Source organism: Phacochoerus africanus, chromosome 3 (genome assembly GCF_016906955.1).
Source record: "Phacochoerus africanus isolate WHEZ1 chromosome 3, ROS_Pafr_v1, whole genome shotgun sequence".
NCBI classification, from domain to species: domain Eukaryota; kingdom Metazoa; phylum Chordata; class Mammalia; order Artiodactyla; family Suidae; genus Phacochoerus; species Phacochoerus africanus.
The window spans coordinates 36,223,867-36,244,724 of NC_062546.1; the positions used below are offsets into that span (position 1 = coordinate 36,223,867).

The 20,858-nt window shown below is 44.5% G+C and overlaps 1 protein-coding gene across 1 annotated transcript in view; it reads right to left on the minus strand.

Annotated features, from left to right (window-relative positions):
- Positions 1–20,858, minus strand: part of SCP2D1 (SCP2 sterol binding domain containing 1) — a 79,628-nt gene that overhangs the window by 14,984 nt on the left and 43,786 nt on the right. The window lies entirely within an intron of this gene.

The window sequence follows — 20,858 nt, forward strand, 5'->3', positions numbered from 1 at the left end:
TACATCTTGCCACTCCCTTCTGGCTTGTAGAGTTTCTGTAGAGAAATCAGCTGATAGCTTTATGGAGGGGTTCCCTTATAATTAATGCTTTGCTTTTCTCTTGCTGCCTTTAGAATCCTCTCTTTAACTTTTGCCATTTTTATTATAATATGTCTTGGTGTGGGCCTGTTTGGGTTCAACTTGTTTGGGGCCCTCTGTGCTTCCTGTATCTTAATATCACTATCCTTTAGACTTGGAAAGTTTTCAGCCATAATTTCTTCAAATATATTTTTGATCCCCTTTTCTTTTTCTTTTCCTTCTGGAATTCCTATTTTGCATAGATTGATCCACTTTATATTATCCCATAGGCCTCTTATATTGCTTTCATGTTTTTTTGGTTTGGCTTTCTGTCTGCTGTCCTGATTGGGTGATTTCCATTATTTTATCTTCCATGTCACTAATTCATTCCTCTGCATTAATCACTCTGCTCTTTATTGCCTTTAGCTCAGTTTGTATCTCTGCAAATGAATTTTCTGTTTTTCTTGGCTCCTTCTTATATTTTCTAGTTCCTTTCTAAAGGAATCTGCATTACTGCTTGTATCCTCTCTTAATTCTTTCAGTATTTTCAATACCTCCCTTTTGAATTCAATGTCTCTCAGACTGCAGAGGTCTGTTTCATTGTTGACTGCTTTAGGTGAATTCTCCTGTTCCTTTAACTGGGAATGGTTTCTGAGCTTCTACATCTTGCTTGTGTTTTTCTTTTTCTGTGAATTTGGGGAAGCCAAACTGTAGTCTTGTAAGGTTACTTCTATGCAAGAATACCCCTTTGTATTTTTGGAGGAGGTTAATGTTTATTTTTTGTGTGGGAGTTTGAATATTTGCTGTCTCTTTCTTGAATGTGAGCAAGGTGTTGTTCCCAGGATGCTCAGTGTGTTTTCAGGGAGAAGGAGGCAATGGGTAGGGCCAGCAGTGAGTGCCTGGTCATTGGACTCTCAACAGCAGCAAGGACCTCCAGAGCCTGAGTCTCAGTGCCCAGCCCCTGCCTGAATGTCACAGGCTGTGATGTCCAGGCCAGTGGTTCAGATGATCTGTGCGGCTCTCACTCTGCTTTGCTGTTCTCAGTCCAGCTGTTGCGCTTTTCTTGGCAAATTTGAGGTCCTGCCAACTCGGCACATCTTTTGTCAGTTAGATGGCTTCCCAGGAGGTGGGTTCCTTTTCTCCTTCACAGCTCCCTCTTGGGAATGCTAGTCCCATCCTGATTCCTTTTCTCTATATATTTTTTCTTTTGTTCCACCCGCTTATGTCAAGAGTTTCTTGACTTTTTTGGAGGTTTAAGTTCTTTTGCCAGCTTTCAGTTGATGTTTTGTACAAGTAGTTTTACATGTAGATGTGGTTTTTTGATGTGTTTGTGGGAGAAGGTGTGCACGACCTCTTACTCCTCCGCCATCTTCCATTTTCTATTCTAGCTGTCTTTGGAACAAATGAGGTATAAAGGAAAATACATGCTACTGTCTTCATATTTGTGAGTGTAAAAATCTTTCAGATTTTGTATTTCAAACTTGAAAATGTCAGAGTTCCCATCGTGGCTCAGTGGAAACGAATCTGACTAGCATCCACGAGGACACAGGTTCAATCCCTGGCCTCACTCAGTGGGTTAAGGATCCAGCATTGCCATGAGCTGTGGTGTAGGTCACAGATGCGGCTTGGATCTGGCATTTCTGTGGCTCTGGCATAGGCTGTCAGCTACAGCTCGATTAGACCCCCAGCCTGGGAACCTCCGCATGCCGTGAGTGTGGCCCTAAAAGGAAAAAGAGACAAAAAGAGAGAGACAGAGTTAATCCTTTCCTAGATCAATGATAGAAGATGGAAAGCTGAAATCAGAGCAATAGTTCTTTTTTCTTTTTTTTTTTTTTTTTTTTGTCTTTTCTAGGGCTGCACCCATAGCACATGGAGGTTCCCAGGCTAGGGGTCTAAATGGAGCTGTAGCCGCCTGCCTACAAAAGAGCCACAGCAACACCAGATCTGAGCTGCATCTGCGACCTACACCACAGCTCATGGCAACACCAGATCCTTAACCTACTGAGAAAGGCCAGGGATCAAACCCGCAATCTCATACTTCCTAGTCGGATTTGTTAACCACTGAGCCACGACGGGAACTCCAGAGCAACAGTTCTAAAGCTACAGTTTGCATCAGAATTACCTGGAAAGCTGGCCCCAACTCCAGAGTTTCAGATTCCATGGGTCTGGATTGTATAATTACCAGATTTGCTAATAAAAATACATGACTTTAGCTTTGGATTTTAGCTAAATAATAGTTTTTTAGTACTTAGTCCCAAATGTTGTGTGAGACATGCTTATACTAAAAAAATCATTGTTGTTTCCCTGAAGTCCTCATTTAACTGGGCATCCTGTATTTCATCCGGGTGAAGCCCAAACATCTGTGGGTCTAACAAGTTCCCAGGTGACGCCGTTGCTGTGGTCTGCGAACCACATTTTGAGAAGCCCTGGACAACTCAGATACCCTCTTCAGAAATTTCCATTTCAACTCTGAGCACTGCTGGCTGGAGCTTCTCACCCTGGAGGCATAAGCACAGGTATCATTGTGGTCTTCCTGTGTCTGTGTACTTGCTTCCGGGGTGGGAAGCTGGTGTCCAAGGGTCAGGTAAAGTGAGTGCCTTGAGCACCTCTTGACTGTCTTGGTCACTGAGAGGTGGATTTCACAAACTCACCCTTGAACCTGAGTGACTTTAATCATTTCAACAACAGTTAATCCTCTAGGGACAGGGCAAATCTGGTTCTTTTTGGCTAAGTCCATGCCTACTACTTTGGAAATTGGCCCTGCTGGCTTTGAGAGGAGACACTGCTTTCCCGGTAATGATGAGCTGTTCCTTTGCATTTGGAAATCCTCACTTTGGTTTCCTGCAGCAGCACTGCTCTGAGTGCTACACGCTTCCCACTTCCCTTTGCTGAGATCACAGGTGCTGAGAGATGCACGGTTTGGCCTTCTTTATTTCTGTTGGCCAAGCAGTTGCTTTGCTCTTTATCATCACGGCCAGGCCTGTGATGGTGAGAGAGTTGCACCTTGCTGTAGGGGTCATTCTTGTCATTTACCTTCCAGGTAAGCAATTGTTTCCCACTGACTATATTTATATATGCGAAAACCATACCTAAAGACAAAGAGCAAAATAACTGAATAAAAAGAACCCAAAAGAACACACTTAGGTGAAATCAACCCTTATTCAGTGTGTTTTTATCAGTGACCACCGTGGACTCTGGCTTTTAAGACCACTGTTACCGGGCCCCCTGCGAGAGGTGCTAATTTAACTGGCCTGACCAAGGGGACTTTTAAAACCCTGGTGCTGCATCACTTTAGCAAAATGTTGGACAGGATTTATTAAAGTTGGATACACAAGTTCCTGTTGTGGCTCAGCAGCTAAGGAACCTGACTAGCATCCATGAGGACGTGGGTTCGATCTCTGGCCTCAATCGGTGGGTTAAGGATCCGGCATTGCCATGAGCAGTGGTGTAGGTCACAAATGTGGCTTGGATCCCAAGTTGCTGTGGCTCTGGCAGCTACAGTTCCAATTGGACCCCTAGCCTGGGAACTTCTACATGCTTCAGGTGAGGCCCTAAAAAGACAATAAACAAACAAACAAAAAGTTGGACATACATAGTCCTGTTCTGTGAGGTCACAGCAGACACTGACCTCCTGACTCCTGAACCCCTGTTCTCGGGAGAAATACAGGCTTAGGTTCCCACAAACATCTAGTCATAACACTGCCATGAGCCGATCAGTACCTAACCTTGTTTTATGTATGTTTCTGTTTCAAGACACCGTACTTTACAGATATAGTTGGTTTCTTAGCACTGAACTCACAGCCCACAGCACGATTACTCATGCCTGAGTGAAGCTGACCTAACACACATTTTCTCCACGAGGCACATCACAGCCTCTCAAGCTTAGGAACTCAGACGGCACTTCAGCATCAGGCTTGGGGCCATTTTAAACATTGAAATCACCAATAAAAGCACAAAATGAAAAAAAAAAGTGGTTCTAAATATACATAGTGAAAAGGATGCTGTTTAAAGGCTGAGAGCTCAAACAAGAAGGCAGAGCATTGCTTTGTTTGACCTCAGCTGGGAGGGCAACTCATATATTCCTCTGCTCTGCATATGCCTGCAGGACTGCAAATGTGCTTGAGTATTGACTTCTGAGGCGACAGATCTCTTTTGGCAAATAGGCAAATTCACAATACAGAACCTATGGAAATTAGGATGGACAGTGCATCTGCCCTTAGCCCCCAGCAATCCACTCCACTGCTAAATAAGAGAGCATGGGTCCACCCAACAGTATGCACTGAATTCCCCAAACAGTGCAAACCTGGAAATCCTCAGACATCCATCCACCAGAGAATGAGTAAGGTGAGACATATTCATGTGACAGAATACTAATCTGCAACACAAATGAACACCCGCAATGACATAAATGAATCTCAAAGGCATTTGGTTGAGCAAAAGAAGGCAAACAGAAGAGACAACATATTTTATACAAAATTCAAGATCAGGTAAAATTAATCTACGGTAACAGAAAACAGAACAGTGGTTACCCTCCAGGGTACAAATGGGAAGGGACACAAGGTCTCCTGCAGCAGTGCTGGAAATGTTCTATTCTTGAGATAGTGGTTACACAGATGTAAAAATCCACTGAGCTGCACACCTAAGATACTGCACTTTTTTGTATGTATGGTATACCTCTACTTCAAAAGCAAACAAATAAACAAAAAGCTGCCAAGGTAATTCTAAAGTGCAGCCAAACCTGGGAACCACTGCTTTAAAGGAATTTCTGAGCCTCATCAGTGCCCTGGGCATCCCCAGTTACGCTGCCCTCTCCACCTCTAGGGTCCTGACAGCTTGCAGGAGGCTCTCCATGCAGTGCCCACCATGTAAAATCAGAGATCAAAGAATAATAGAGCTGGGAGGAAATTCAGAAACCATCTAGTGACAGGGTGGCTGAGAGGTTTCCACCTCACTATGATAACTCTCCAGTCAATCAATAATGGCTACCTGGCATTCTGGACTCTGGGTGCTGAGACTGTACCCTAAAAAGGCAGGGGAGAAAGTGCACTGTCCATCCTAATTATCCTGGGTGCCTGGGTGAGGAGAGACGCACAGATAGGCCTTCTTTGTGCCACCAGGCTAGTCCAGCTTTCTTCCTTTGTCACACGCAGATATGGAAACCCAGGGAAATGACTTAGCCAACTTCACATTATATCAGTGCCAGAGACAAGATCAAACCCAAGTATGTTCTGAGCAGCCAGCTAGGACAGAGGTTTGCCATTTGGTGAGACACCACGGGGTGGGGGCTGGGAAGGAGGTGCGTTAAGAGGGAGGAACCAAATCACGATCTGAACCAGACTGGAGATGCGTCCGTCTGAGGGCAAAGACCAAGAAACTGCTTTCTTGAATATCAGGGAATGTGAAAGGGTATAAATACAAACATCCAACTTCCGTTTCAAAACTGTATGTCCAGGCACTTATTCACAACCCTTCAGCAAGCATTTCAATGGAAAGAGCATGGGAGTTCCTGTCGTGGTGCAGTGGAAACAAATCCGACTAGCATCCATGAGGACACAGGTTCAATCCCTGGCCTCACTCAGTGGGTTAAGGATCTGGTGTTGCCAAGAGCTGTGGTGTAGGTCACAGACACAGCTCAGATCTAGCATTGCTGTGGCTGTGGCATAGGCCAGCAGCTGTAGCTCCAACTTGACCCCTAGCCTGGGAACCTCCATATACCGCGAATGCAGCCCTAAAAAGACAAAAAAAAAAAAATAGAAAGAGCATGAATAAGAATGTTCTTTGCAAATCATAAGATGCTTTATAAATGTCAGCTGTTTTGATAAAATGCTTTTTAACAATCATAATAAAATATCCACCGTATATGCAGTCCTGTACTAGAAGTTGTGGGAAATATCACAAAAGTTGAAGACACAAGGAGTTGAGTAACAAATTGGGGTCGTAGGACCTAGATTTGGGCAGGATGCCCACTCAGCTATGAGTGATGTTGAGCTATTCACCACCACCTGGGTCTATCTTTCAAGTTGCTAAGTGGGTTTTATTTTTTTAAGTGGGTTTTATATGAGTCCCCACCACATAAGATCACAGGAGGGACTGAACGAAATGTGAAATTATTTTGTGCTTCAGAGCTACACTTTTTCTTTTTTTTTTTAGCTATGAACACAGCATGTGGAAGTTCCCAGGCCAGGAACTGAACCCATGCCACAGCTGTAACCAGAGCCACAGCAGTGACAATGATGGATCCTTAACCCACTGAACCACCAGGGAACTCCCCAAGCTACACTTTTATAGACAAAAGATTCCAATAGTCAAGCCAGTAGGTCAAAATCATGAAGGGTCATACTGGCTAAAGGCTGGTAAGTGTTATTTACTATTTGCAATGCCCCTAAAAGGACTGTCTTGCTCCTCTGCCATGCTGGCAGGCCCCTGGCTCACCAGAGAGTCCAACTACAGTCAGACTGAGAGAGGCCTCAGGCTATGGGGCAGATTGCCTCTGAGCTCCCACAGCCATAAAATTCTGGCTTGGAGAAAAATACACTTTTGAGCAATAGTTCCCGATTTTAATCACTGGGCCAGGTTTCAAGGACTCATGTCTAGGCTCCACCCAGTGTCTGCTATAGATCCCCAGGTGACGTCCAGCATGCAGCCAAGTTTGGGAGCAACTGATACAATGGATCTGTAAGAAATTGTGAAGAAGCCTCACGGTATCAATGACACAGATGAAGAGACAGCTCTGCTCCAGCTCAGGGTCAGCTGAGCAACCAGGGCAATTGCAGAGGCAGAGATCAGCAGAGCCCAGGGCTCCCCTGAGGTCTGACACCCACCTGCATAGGAAGTGAGCCTGCAGGAGCACAATGCCACAGCAAGGAGCTATCTAGCCACCAAAGGGCCACCAAGGCATCCCAAAGGCCTTTTGGGGCTGAACTTAGGAAGAATTGGGGCTCAGGGGAGGGGCAAGGAAGGATACTCAGTGGTTTCCCTGCAAAGCCCTAGGACCAATGACCACCTCCAGCCCTCCTTCTATGAGGAAGCCCGGACCCCTTCTTATGGAAGCATGGTCCAGGCTGCTGTGAGGAGGTCTGCCAGGCTCCACTAGCATTGACCCTTCACTGGACAAATGGCTTCCACACACAGTACCTCATTTCGTCCTTCTAGTCCAGTGAAGCAGCCAGGGACAATAAGATTATCCTCAGTTTAGAGTTCCCATTGTAGCTCAGCAGTAAGCCACAAACTAGTAGCAAAGAAGACTAGTAACCATAAGGATATGGGTTCAATCCCCAGCCTCACTCAGTGGGTTAAGGATCTGGTGTTGCCATGAGCTGCAGTGTAGGGTGTAGACGAGACTCAGATCCAGTGTTGCTTGTGGCTGTGGCTGGCAGCTGCAGGTCAAATTCGACCCCTAGCCTGGGAACTTCCATATGCCTCAGGTGTGGCCCTAAAAATAAAAAAAAAAAAAAAAAAGATTATCCTCAGTTTGCAGACAAGAAAATCAAGGCTCCTGGGTTAGGAGGCTTGCCAAGGTCACAAAGGCCAGAACAGGCTGAGGTGGGATTCAAACCCAGATTCCCTCACTCCTAGTATGAGCTACTTTTTAATTATTATCATTAGCAATAACAGATAAAGTGTTTAGTGAGTATGTATGTGTTCCAGGTGCTTGCTGCACCTTATATCAGTTTTAGCATCTTATCCTCATATTACACTAGAAGGTATGTATTATCATTACAATTTTACAGAGAAAGACACTGAGATCAAAGGGTTTAAGTCACTTGTCCAAACTCATATACTATTCTGCTAGGAGTAGTTGTGGGCGACACTGCATTAGAAAGCAACAAACACAGGAGATCTCTCATGACACAGCAGGTTCAGGATCCAGCATTGTCATTGCAGCAGCTCAGGTCATTGCTGTGGCACAGATTTGATCTATGACCCAGGAATTTTCACAAGCCAAGGCACGACCAATTAAAAAAAAAAAAGAAAGAAAGAAAAGGGAGGTCCCATCATGGCTCAGTGGTTAATGAATCTGATTAGGAACCATGAGGTTGCGGGTTTGATCCCTGGCCTCGCTCAGTGTGTTAAGGATCTGGTGTTGCTGTGAGCTGTGGTGTAGGTCACAGACGAGGCTCGGATACCGAGTTACTGTGGCTGTGGCGTAGGCTGGCGGCTATAGCTCCAATTCGACCCCTAGCCTGGAAACCTCCATATGCTGTGGGTACAGCCCTAAAAGGACAAAAGAAAAAAAAAAAAAAAAGAAAAGAAAACAATACAGAGAAACAGCAGCTGGGATGCCTAGTCTATAGCTGAAGAAGCTGACTCCCACGTGGGCATAGCTCCCACCAGATGTGTGAGTCTGATTTGTCTAGACCAGAGCCGTGTGGACAGATTTTGCCCAAGGACGTAGTTCTCTACTCCACTTCCCCACTCCTCAGCTTCCTCTGAATCCCAGGGCCTGGGAAGGAAAGCAGAATTCTCACTCCCCCACCCCCAATTCCTGAAGCAGGGCTCAGGCCTAACACATGAGCAAACCCATCATCTTTCAATCCGGAGACCTGCCCCCAAGGTGAGAGTACCCTACCCACACAGAATCACGTCCAAAGGGAACTCTGATCCCACCCGGCCATAGCACACGTTTTGAGTGAATCCTTGCTTAACCTAAAACACAGAGATCCTCCTTGATGGCTTCCTTCTAAGCACCTACTTTAAGAAACAATCGGTCTTCGCACCACCAATTACAGATCTAATGGACATCATTTCCTCCTGATACATTGCATTAGGAAAGACACACATTTCTTGGGTGTTCCTGCCAAAAAAAACACCAACTGAATCTGATCATGAGGAACATCAAACAAACTCAAATTGAGGGACGTTCTACAAAATAACTGGCTTATACGCTTAAAAAAACCAAGGTTGTGAAAGTCAAAAATAGTTTTAAAGAACTGTTGCAGATTAAAGGGGATTAAAGAGACATGGCAGCTAAATGCAATATACAGTCTGGGATGGAATCCTGAATCAGAGAGTCTTTTGTCTTTTGATGTAAAACCTATTATGGAAAAAAGGACAAAATTTGAGTAAGATCCATAGCTTAGCAGAGTTCCCGCTGTGGCTCAGAGGTAACAAAGCCAATAGTGTCCATGAGAATTCGGATTTGATTCCTGGCCTCACTCAGGGGGTTAAGGATCTGGCATCGCCATGAGCTACCATGTAGGTCGCAGATGTGGCTTGGATCTGGCACTGCTGTGGCGGTGGTGTAGGCTGGCAGCTACAGCTCTGATTTGACACTTACCCTGGGAACTTGCGTACGCTGCAGGTGCAGCCATAAAAAGCAAAAAAAAAAAAATCTATAGCTTAGCAACAGTATTATATACAGTTAATTTCCTGATTTTGAAAGTTGTACTGTAACTATGTAAGAGAATTTTTTTTGGTGGTTTTTCTTGTTTGTTTGTTTTTTTAGGAAATGTACACTTAGGTATCCGGGCTGAAGGAGAGAGAGACAGCAAACAGGATAAATGTTAACATTTGGGGTAAATTATTTTTTTGTACTATCCATGGGGCATTGGGCCTTTATAAGTAAAGCTGGCAGGAGCCTCAGCCCTTCTGGGGAACCTCTTAGAGTCTGGGCATAGCCTGCCTCAAAATTGTACCACTGAGTGTCAAAGAGGCAGGGTATTCATCCACCAATTCTTTTTTTTTTTTTTTTTTATGGCTGTACCTGCAGCATATGGAAGATCCAAGCTGCATCTGTGAACTACCTTATAGCTCACAGCAACACCAGATCCTTAATCCACTGTGTGAGGACAAGGATCAAACCTGCCTTCTCCTGAAGACTATGTCAGACCCTTAGCTCGCTGAGCCATAAAGGAAACTCCTAATCTACCAATTCTTATTTGCCCTGAGAGTTGCTTCTGGGGGATTAAACCTCCAACATTTTGAGGCTGCCCTGTTTAGGGACAGAGCACACACCTGCAGCCAGAAGCCCCAAGGCAAAGAAATATAAGAAGTCATGATACATACAAAAATGTCTGCAGGCGACACCTGAGGTGGGCTCAGAGTATATGGACAGGGTCCTACGGCATCTACTAGAGGGTCCCAACCTGCCCTCCCTTAAGAGCGTCCTCCACCCAGCCACCCATCACCCAAAGAGCTGTCAGGCACAGAGCCCACAAAACACACATAAGCAGGAGGTTGAGCTGACTCCGGTGTCCTTCTGGAAAACAAAGATTCAATTGCTGTGTGGTGAAGAACCCCAGATGAATATAGGGACCTCAGTGTGGACCTTCCCAGGCAGTTTAGGACACTCCATCTAGAGTAATTAGAATAAAGGTATTCTAAATGGAACAAAGGTGTTCTGACACAAGACACCAGGTCCATTGCTCGAAGCCAGAAGCAAGGGTGGAGTTTCCACACAGGCTGCCCAAAAGGAAGACCCTTCTGCTGCCTGGAATTACGGCCCTTAGGGCTGACAAATGTAGGAAGACTTCAATCCAGTTTGATTCCAGGAGCTGAATCAAGCCACCTGCTCCCTTAAAAGCAGAAAGTTCACCAAAAGGATGTCCCGATGAAAGCACATGCTGAAAGGGCCACAATGAAAAGATGTTCAGCATCTTAGCCATCAGGGAAATGTAAATCAAAACCACAATGAGATACCACTGCAAAGCCATCAAAATGGCTAAAACAAAAAAGAATGACAACACCAAATGTTGGCAATAACGTGGAGAAATTGGATCACTCACACATTGCGGGTGGGAATGTGAAATGATACATCCAAACTGGAAAACAGTTTGATAGCTTCTTATAAAACTAAACACACAACTACCATATGATCCAGAAAATGAACTCTTGGGCATTTATCCCAGAGACATGAAAATTTATGTTCATACAAAAATCTGTGCATGAATGTTCATCACAGCTTTATTCATCATAGCCAAAAGCTAGAAATAGTCCAGATGTCCTTCAACAGGTGCATAAACTGTGGTACGTTCGTACCATGGAACGTGTTTACAATAAAGAAGAATGAATTATTGATACACACACCAACTCAGACGAAGCTCCAGGAAATTATATTGATTGGAAAAAAAAAAAAATAAGCCAGTCTCAAAGGTTACATGCTGTACCATTTTGTTACAAAAATAGAGAACAGACAAGTGTTTGCCAAGAGTTAAGGACGGGTGGGGCAGGGGGGCACATTGGGGAGGAATGGGAGGAGAATGGAATTGCTATAAAAGGGCAGCACAAGGGATCTTCGTGGCGATGGAAACATTCTGTATCATAACTGGGGCGGTAGATACACAAGCCTACACATGGTGATAAAACTTCAGAGAACTAAGCACAAATGAGTACAAGTAACACTGGGGGAATCTAAGCCAGATGGGTGGGTGGATTCCACTGATGTCAGTATCCTTATCATTACAGTGGAACATAATTTTGCAAGATGTTCTCATTGAGGGAAACTGGATAGAGAATACATGAGATCTTGCGTATCCTTTCTTACAATTGCATGTGAATCTACAATCACCTCAAAATTAAAATTTTCATTTTAAAACCTGATACAAAGAAGGAGAGATGCATATTTTAAAAAGACTGATCCAAAACCCTGGAAATAAAAAATTTAGCTATGGTGAAGAACATGATAGATGGGACAACCTGGACTTGGATGGAGTCAAGGGAATAAGTGAATTTGAACCATCAGGGTCCAGGAAGATTACCTAGTCCAAGATGTGAAGACTCAAGTGTCTCTGGGAGTAGGAAGTCTCATAGCCAGGGAAGGGGGACAACCAAGGGAACCAGGGCTACAGTGAACAGGCGAGGACAGGTAATTTCTAAAGAGGCAGCCACTGCTCACCTCCAAGACGTTTTCGCAAGCGGGGAAGGAAACCCAGTGTCTCCCAATTTTTTAGAAAAGGTAAAATCTGGAGTTCCCATCGTGGCGCAGTGGTTAACAAATCCGACTAGGAACCATGAGGTTGCGGGTTCGGTCCCTCCGCTTGCTCAGTGGGTTAACGATCCGGCGTTGCCGTGAGCTGTGGTGTAGGTTGCAGACGCGGCTTGGATCCTGCGTTGCTGTGGCTCTGGCGTAGGCCGGTGGCTACAGCTCCGATTCAACCCCTAGCCTGGGAACCTCCATATGCCGTGGGAGTGGCCCAAGAAATAGCAAAAAGACAAAAAAAAAAGAAGAAGAAAGAAAAGGTAAAATCTGAATTTTAATATGTAATCGTCCCATTTTAAAAATATTGGTTAACCAATTTAAAAAGTCCAAAATGCTATGCCAGCCAAGTAAGAGTAACTGTGAATCATATTCAAACTTCAAGCAACTAGTGTTGGATCCTTTGACTAGTCCAGCTCCCCTCCCACCACCACATCTGAGCTCTGCTTCTCCTCCAGGTCTTCACAAAGGCTTACCTTCGGCCTGACCCCTCTCGGGGTCCCACATGGGGCTCCATGCCATTCTCTGTCCTTATATAGCCCGCTCCACCCCTTCACAATCCCTGTCTCCACATATTCATCCCACTGTACTGAAATGTCTGCTCACCTAACAGCTCTGTGCAGCCAACCACAGCCACAATAATGCTGTGTAACAAACAGGTCAGCTAGGAACGGGCTTGGCTTGCTTCTGTGTCTGTGAGTTAACTGGGGGTCAGCTGATCTGGGTTAGACTCAGCTGGCATGGCTCTGCCGCATGTGTCCATCCTCCTCCTGAAATCAGGGCACCTGGGCATGTGCTTTTCATGGAAGTAGGAGAGGCAAGAAGGGAACCAGCCAAGGCCTCTTAAGGCTCAGAACTAGCACATTTATTTCTAACACATTCTATGAGCCCAGGCAAGTCACATGGCCTTCCCCACTTCTTTAGTGGGAGGGACTACAAAATCAAATGCCAAGAGGGTAGATGAGACATAGGGTGGGATGAAGAGCTGGGGTATTAACCCAGTCTATGCAAGCTCCTGAGGTCAGAGGCCCTGGCTTACCCATTTTGTATCCCCAGAGCTTATCTCTGTGCAGGTACACAGTAAGTGCTTATTAGCTTTTTAGAGTTCAGGAGAGAAAGAATGAGTGAGTAAATAAACAATCCTTTCTTTTATAGTTAGGAAACACTTCCAGGAAATGGAAGGACTTGTCCAAAGTTACACAGTTCATGGCAGATTCATGAATAGAATTCTCATCTTTTGTCCCTTTCCATCATCACAAGATGCTTGGGGAAGAAGACATCATGGCACGGTGCTCACCCATGGCACAGGGGGTCTGCTGAGGGCTGGTGTCTGGGATGGGCACCTACAGGCCAGCTCAGAGCCCTTACATGGCAGAGTCCTGTGGGTGCAGCTGCCATGATGTGAATTTGCCCCAGGCTAGGGTCTGGCTTGCTCCCTGCTCACCTCTTGCATAAAACAGGAAGAAGAGACACTGCTCTGCTAAGAGAAGGAACACAGAGCCACCCGTTCTCTCGCATCACTGTTATCTCTCCTCCTTACAGGCTCATTTCCCCATCAGGGAGCTAGAGGAGGCTGCTATTTCTGGGTGGCTTCCTGCAGTTTGATGCTCGTGTTTCTAATCGCTCTTGCCACTTGCTGGCATCCCCTTTGGTATATTAACAGTTTAATCCAAGTGAATTTCCTGTGTGCCTACATTCTGAGGCTGCTTAAAATGCAAGGTGGGGTTTGATTTGTTGGAGAAAACTCCAGCCCTTTCTCCTTTCTGAGGACCTGGCGGCAGTGTCTTCACTCACTGGCAGGGTGGGAGTGTAAAACACGGCAAAGGCAAGGGCATCCAGCCAATCGCTCACTGCCCCCACTTGAGGAGTGAGGAGTGACCAGGGGCCCCAGCTCTGTAGAATTTCATTTTTCTTGGCTGCCAGTTAAGAAAATCGGGTTCTAGCCATTGGCTATTTCATTCCATAGCTTCCTTAGAGAAGCTACTTGAGTGCCTGAGTATAAAACAAAGATGGGGGAGTTCCCATCATGGCGCAGAGGAAATGAATCCGACTAGGAACCATGAGGTTGCGGGTTCGATCCCTGGCCTCGCTCAGTGGGTTAAGGATCTGGTGTTGCTGTGAACTGTGGTGTAGGTGGCAGATGCGGCTCGGATAACGAGTTGCTCTGGCTGTGGCATAAGCTGTCAGCAACAGCTCCAATTGGACCCCTAGCCTGGGAACCTCCATATGCAGCGGGAGCAGCCCTAGAAAAGGCAAAAAAAAAAGACAAAAAAATAAATAATAATAATAAAATGAAGATGGTGACTAGATGTATGTTTCTTGATAAACAGGCTTAAATCCCTCAGAGGTTCACCCCAGAGCACCTGGCCACAGGGAAGGGGAAGGTGCTGGAAGGAGGTAGGAACAGGGGACCTTTACAGTAAATCATGGGGCCTACTTGTGCTCAGTTGGCTGCATCGAGCCAAATGCTCCATTCCCAAAGTATGATTTTCTTCTTTTCTAACATTAGAGGTATTTGATTGAAAAGTGTGAGAAACTCCAAGATCGCCACCTGGTCTAATGTTGACTGAGTCTATGAATCAGGAGATAATCAAAGAGTCAGTTTCTTGCCCTGGGAAGGGAAATAAGTGCAACTACTTTGGAAAACTGCTCAGCCATGTCTTATAAAGTTAAACGTACTATAATCCGCCAATCCCACTCCTCATTCACCAAAGGAAAAGAAAACATATGTCCATACAAACACTTGTACATGAATATTTATAACAGGCAAAAGCTAGACACAACCCAAATGTCCATCAACAGGAAAGTGAATAAACCACAGTCCATCCCAACAATGGAATCTTTCTCAGCAAAAAAAGAAGGACCTAATAATATCAACAACTTGGATACTGTGGGCTGAATGACTGTGTCTCCTAAAAATTTATCTGTTGAAACCCCCAATCCCCAATGTGATGGCATTTGAAGATGGGACATTTGGGAGGTAATTAGGTCATGATAGTAGAGCCCTCATGGTGGGATTAGTTCCTTTGTTAGAAGAGACATTGGAGAGACTGCTCTATCTTCCCTCCCTCTCTCTCTCTCTGCCATGAGAGGACACAGCAAGAAGATGGCCATCTAGCCATCATTAACAAGTCTACAAACAAATGCTGGAGAGGGTATAGAGAAAAGGGGATCTTCCTACATTGTTGGTGGGAATGTAAACTGGTGCAACCACCACGGGAAACAGTATGGAGTTTCCTCAAAAAAACTAAAAATTGAGTTGCCATATGATCCATCAATCCCACTCTTGGGCATATATTTATACAATAATATGCTTCAAAAAGATATATGCACCGCTCGGTTCATAGTAGCACTATTCACAATAGCCAAAATGTGGAAGGAACCTGAATGTCTGTTAACAGAAGAATGGATAAAGAAGATGTGTTATATATATACAATGGAATATTACTTAGCCATTAAAAAGAATGAAATAATGCCAAATCTATGCATTGTATTGCATGTAAGTTATACCTCAATTTAAAAGAAAACAGAAGTCTTGCCTTAGGTGCAAAGCAGAGAAGCCCCTGGGAAGTGTGAGCAAGTATGCTCCCTGAAGACTTAAGAAGAGCTGTGTTCAGACCTCAGTGACTCTTGGAACTTCCCCTAAGAATGGTTGCTGAACAGAAGTCTTTGGGCCGAGGACACACTCCCTGTCAGGACACAAAGAAGGCCCACGCAGCCAAGGGGTGTGATTATCACACAGTGTCATGGATCCAGTCACCATTCCAGGTTGGGTTTCATGGAAAGTAGACTTGGAAATGAAGATCAACTTGCAGGAGGCTTTTTAGGGAGGGCTCTTGGGGTCAGCATTTGCAGAAGGGGTGAGAAGGAACCAGGACTGGGTGAAGGATAAGACTAAGCTATGGTGCAGTTTCAACCAAGGCCTCAGCCAATCCCCTGGGGCTCTGGTGCTCAAGTGGCCATCAGAGCTGACCCCTGAGGGGCCAAGGGCCAGGCCTTCAAACCCCACATTGACCAATCATTGGATATTATTATGCAACAGTTTCCTGATGCTTTTGTGCATTCTTTGTCTTCTCTGAAATCTGTCATAAACTTTTCCACTATGCACCTGAAAAAAAAAAAAATGACCTTGAACCAGCCAATCCCAAATGGGCTGATGGCTAAGGGATGTCTGCCAGCTGCATTCCTAGGAGCTAGGAAACACGGCTTTCATAAGGTGGGCCCCGACAGCTCATCACTGAACCTACCACAGTCTCCAAAATCCATTTATAACAAAATTCCTTCATTTCTTTAGCGTGAACCCAGCCCTACTCTCCCTGAGCTATGACCTTCTTATGAATAGCAATATTCACCCTGACACTCGCCGGTGTGAATGATCAGCATATGCACACAGTTGAAAATAAAAATCAGGCCAGGGCAATCCTCAGGGAAATGCAAATCAAATCCACAGTGAAGAGATTCACAGATTTCAAAACCAATCTTATGGTTACCATTGATGAAACCATTGGGGGGAGGGAAACCATTGAGGGGAGGGAAGAATTGGGAGGGTGAGAATAAAACATACACACTACTATATAAAATAGATGATTAATTAATGAAAACCTACTGTACAGCATAGGAAAATCTACTCAATGGTTTGTAGTGACATATGGAAAAAAATGGATATATTTATATTTGTGACATTCACTTTGCTGTACACCTGAAACCACCACAACATTGTAAATCAACTATATTCCAATGAAATTAAATTTTAAAAAAACATGGTGAGACATCACCTCACACCTGTTAGAATGGCCATTATCAAAAAGACAAGAGATAGCAAGTATTAGTGAGCATGTAGAGAAAAGGGAACACTTAGGCACTGTTTGTGGGAATGTAAACTGGTGCAGCCACTATGGAAAATAGTATGGAGGTTCTATATCTAACACTAAAAACAGAACTACTCTATAATCCAGCAATCCCACTTCTGGGTGCATCTGAAAGAAACAAAATCACCATCTTAAAGAGGTACGAGCACCCTCGTGTTCGTTAGCACTGTTCGCAACAGCCAAGCATGGAAACAACCTAAGTGTCCACTGACAGATGAATGGATAAAGAAGATGTGGATTATAATAAAAAATGGAGTATAATTCAGCCACAAAAGAAGGAAATCGGAGTTCCCGTCGTGGCGCAGTGGTTAACGAATCCGACTAGGAACCATGAGGTTGCTGGTTCGGTCCCTGCCCTTGCTCAGTGGGTTAACGATCCAGCGTTGCCGTGAGCTGTGGTGTAGGTGGCAGACGCGGCTCGGATCCTGCGTTGCTGTGGCTCTGGTGTAGGCCGGTGGCTACAGCTCCAATTAGACCCCTAGCCTGGGAACCTCCATATGCCGTGGGAACGGCCCAAAGAGATAGCAAAAAGACAAAAAAAAAAAAAAAAGAAGAAGAAGGAAATCCTACCATTTGCAACATGGACTGACCTTGAAGGCATTATACAAAGTGAAATAAATCACACAGAGAAAGACAAATACTGTATGAATTCATTTTATGTAGAATCTAAAAAATTCCAAACTCATAGAAACAGACAACAGGTGGATGGTTGCCAAAGGTAGGGCTGGGAGGGTGGGTGAAGACTGCCAAAAGACACAAACTTCTTTTTTTTTTAATGATTTTCATTTTTTCCATGATAGTTGGTTTACAGTGTTCTGTCAATTTCTACTACTCAGCAAAGTGATCCAGTCACACATGTATATATACATCCTTTTTCTCACATTATCCTCCATCATGTTCCATCATAAGTGACTAGATATAGTTCCCTGTGCTATGCAGCAGGATCTCATTGCTTATCCACTCCAAATGCAATAGTTTGCATCTATTAACCCCAGACTCCCAGTCCATCCCACTCCCTCCTCCTCCTCCTCCTCCTCCTCCTCTTTGGCAACCTCAAGTCTGTACTCCAAGTCCACGAGTGTCTTTTCTGGAAAGACACAAATGTCCAGTTATAAAACCAATAAGTTCTGGAAGTGTAATGTGTATCATAGTGTCTGTAGTTAACAATCCTGTATTGATTGCGTATTTGAAAGTTGCTAGGAAAGGAAAGCTTAGAAGTCCTCATCACAAGGAAAAAAAGTATAACTGTAATTTGATGGATGTTACCTAAACTCAATGTGGTAACTGTTTTGCGATATATACATATAGCAAGTCATCATAAACACCTTAAACTGAGAGAAGAGCACCTCTGACCCTCTGTTTGTATTCTCCCAGGTCAGAACAACAGGAGGCCAGGATATTAGTCAAAACTCATCTCCACCCTGAAAAGCTGATTCAATCAACAGGTTCTTTTCGCCTCTCCAAGGGCATCATGACGCACGCTGGCATGGTTTTTTTAAAGTTTTCCACATAACTTTGTAATTACATGAACTCTCTTTGAGAAACATTCTCCCAGATCCTGGTGTGACTTACTAGAGAACAAGAATGTATAGCCTTGATGTGTTAATCCCATTCACTTCCTCAGCAAGAGGAAGCTCTTGATTGTATAGAAAGTATAGGAAGTCAAGCCTATGTGGGAGAAGGAACCTGGGATGGCCCCTCCCTGCCCCAGGGTCCTCTGATGGGACACAGCTCTTTCCTTGTGGACCCACCGAGGGTGACCAGATTGGACAAAAGGGGACCTGGTGCAGTGACCTTAGCCACCTCACTCCTCAATGTGGCTAAAAGTCAACTTGCAGACTCAGAAGACAGAGAGACCGGCTAGGTGACACAGGAGCTAAGGATGGCCAAGACTTCCAGATTCTAAGTAGGACATGGAAGAAGGAAAGGGAGGCAGAGATACAGAACTGTGATGAGTTACCAGAGTACAATTCTATTAGAGTATTAACAACTACTGCATTTCAATTCAGGTTACAGCAAGCATTTCAATTACCCAAAAAGTATTTCTCAAACTAATGAATGGTTTAACTACCATTTGGAACAAACCTCACAAAAATAAACACCTGAAACTAACACAAGGTTATGTCAATTATATCTCAGGTCATCCAGAAGGTGTGGGGATGTAATAAAACTGATTCAGACCAGAACCGGATCTTCTAGACTTTCACTCTCTCACACTCCCTACGTAGAAAGTAATCGTTTCCTGATGTCGAATCATGGCCACCTGCATGGTCAAAAGGGCCGCGTGTGCGCGTGCGTGCGTGCGTGCGTGTGTGTGTGTGTGTGTGTGTGGTGTGAGTGTTATTGGTGGGGACACAGAACACCATGAGAACACCAACTCAGTCATCCTTTGTTAATTTTCTGAGGATTTTCTTCTTTTATGCCCCAAATAGAGCCTTGATTTTCAAAGTCTTGGGGCTTTACTTGCTGCCCAGACCACATTTCCTTTTTCTTAAATTGAGGTATAACTGACATACAGCAGTATATTAGTTTCACATGTACAACATAATGATTTGCTCAATGTATAGACTGCAAACTAAACACCCCCACGAGTCTACTTAATATTAACATCCCTCCTCCTACGTAGTCGCAGAGCTTTTTTCTTGTGATGAGCACTTTTTGGATTTACTCTCTTAGCAACTTTCAAATGTGTGATAGAGTATCATTCCAGTCACCATGCTGTGCATTACATTCCCAGACATTTTTTTTCCCATACATTTATTTTATAACTAGAAGATTGTGCCTTTTGACCACCTTCACCCATTTCATATACCCCTCACCCGCCCCTTGCCTCTGACAGCTGACAATCTGTCCTCTGTATTTAGGAGTTAATTTTGGTTTTGGTTTAGATTTCACACATATGTGAGATCATACAATATCTGTCTTTCTTTTTGTGTGTGTGTGCTTTTTAGGGCCAGGCTAGGGGTCAAATCGGAGCTGTAGCTGTGGCCTACACCACAGCTACAGCAACGCAGGATCTGATCCACATCTGCAACCTACACCACAGCTCAGGGCAATGCCAGATCCTTAACTCACTGAGCAAGGTCAAGGATCAAACCTGCATCATCATGGATACTAGTCAGGTTCATTTCTGTTGCACCACAATGGAAACTCCCTCAATAGCTGCCTTTCTATATCTGGCTTGTTTCACTTAGCATAATATCTTTAGTGTTCATCCACCTTATAGCATGCATCATAATCACATTCGTTTTCATGGGTGAATGGTATTCCACTGAATGTATACACTGTATTTCCTTTATTCACTTATCTGTTGATGGACACTTAGTTTGTTTCCATGTCTTGACTGTTGTAAATAATGCGGCAGGGGTGTAGATACCTCTTTGAGATGGTGATTTTATTTATTTCAGATGTATACTCAGAGTGGCATTGCTAGATCATAGTTCTATTTTTAATTTTAAGAACCTTCGTACTATTTTCTGTAGTGGCTACACATTTCCTATTTTCCTTTTCTGGGTAGGGCCTGGGCTTTCTTTGTCCCACCTGGAAATAGCAAGCGCTCTGTTTCCTCCTTGGCCATCCCTAAACCTGCTCCTATGCACCTGAAAGCATCTGTGGGGTAGAAGCACGCAGCTGTACTGTCCTCCTCTAGTCGACTGCCTGGAGACTAAGCAAGGACAGCTGTGAAATTCCCTGTGACGTGGCCTATGTAAAACCTCACACACATTTGCAGACAGTGGAGCAAGAGGCAGAATGCAAGAAGAAACTCAGGTGGTATAGAGCTGGGAGAGGAAACCAGCCAGTGGGGATCTGAAAACCCCATTGGCTGAGTCCTGGGAGAAGCAGCAAGTGCTCCCTGGCCACTCTGAGGGCCTCCATCTGGCTGCATCCCTTGGGATACCTTCCAGGACACTGCGCCCTGTTTTCCACTCTCTCTCTGTGATCTGTGACTTATCTGACACTTGAGAGTTTGTTTTTGGTAAGCATTCTTCCAAACCCATGATTCCATCTGCTTGTGCACA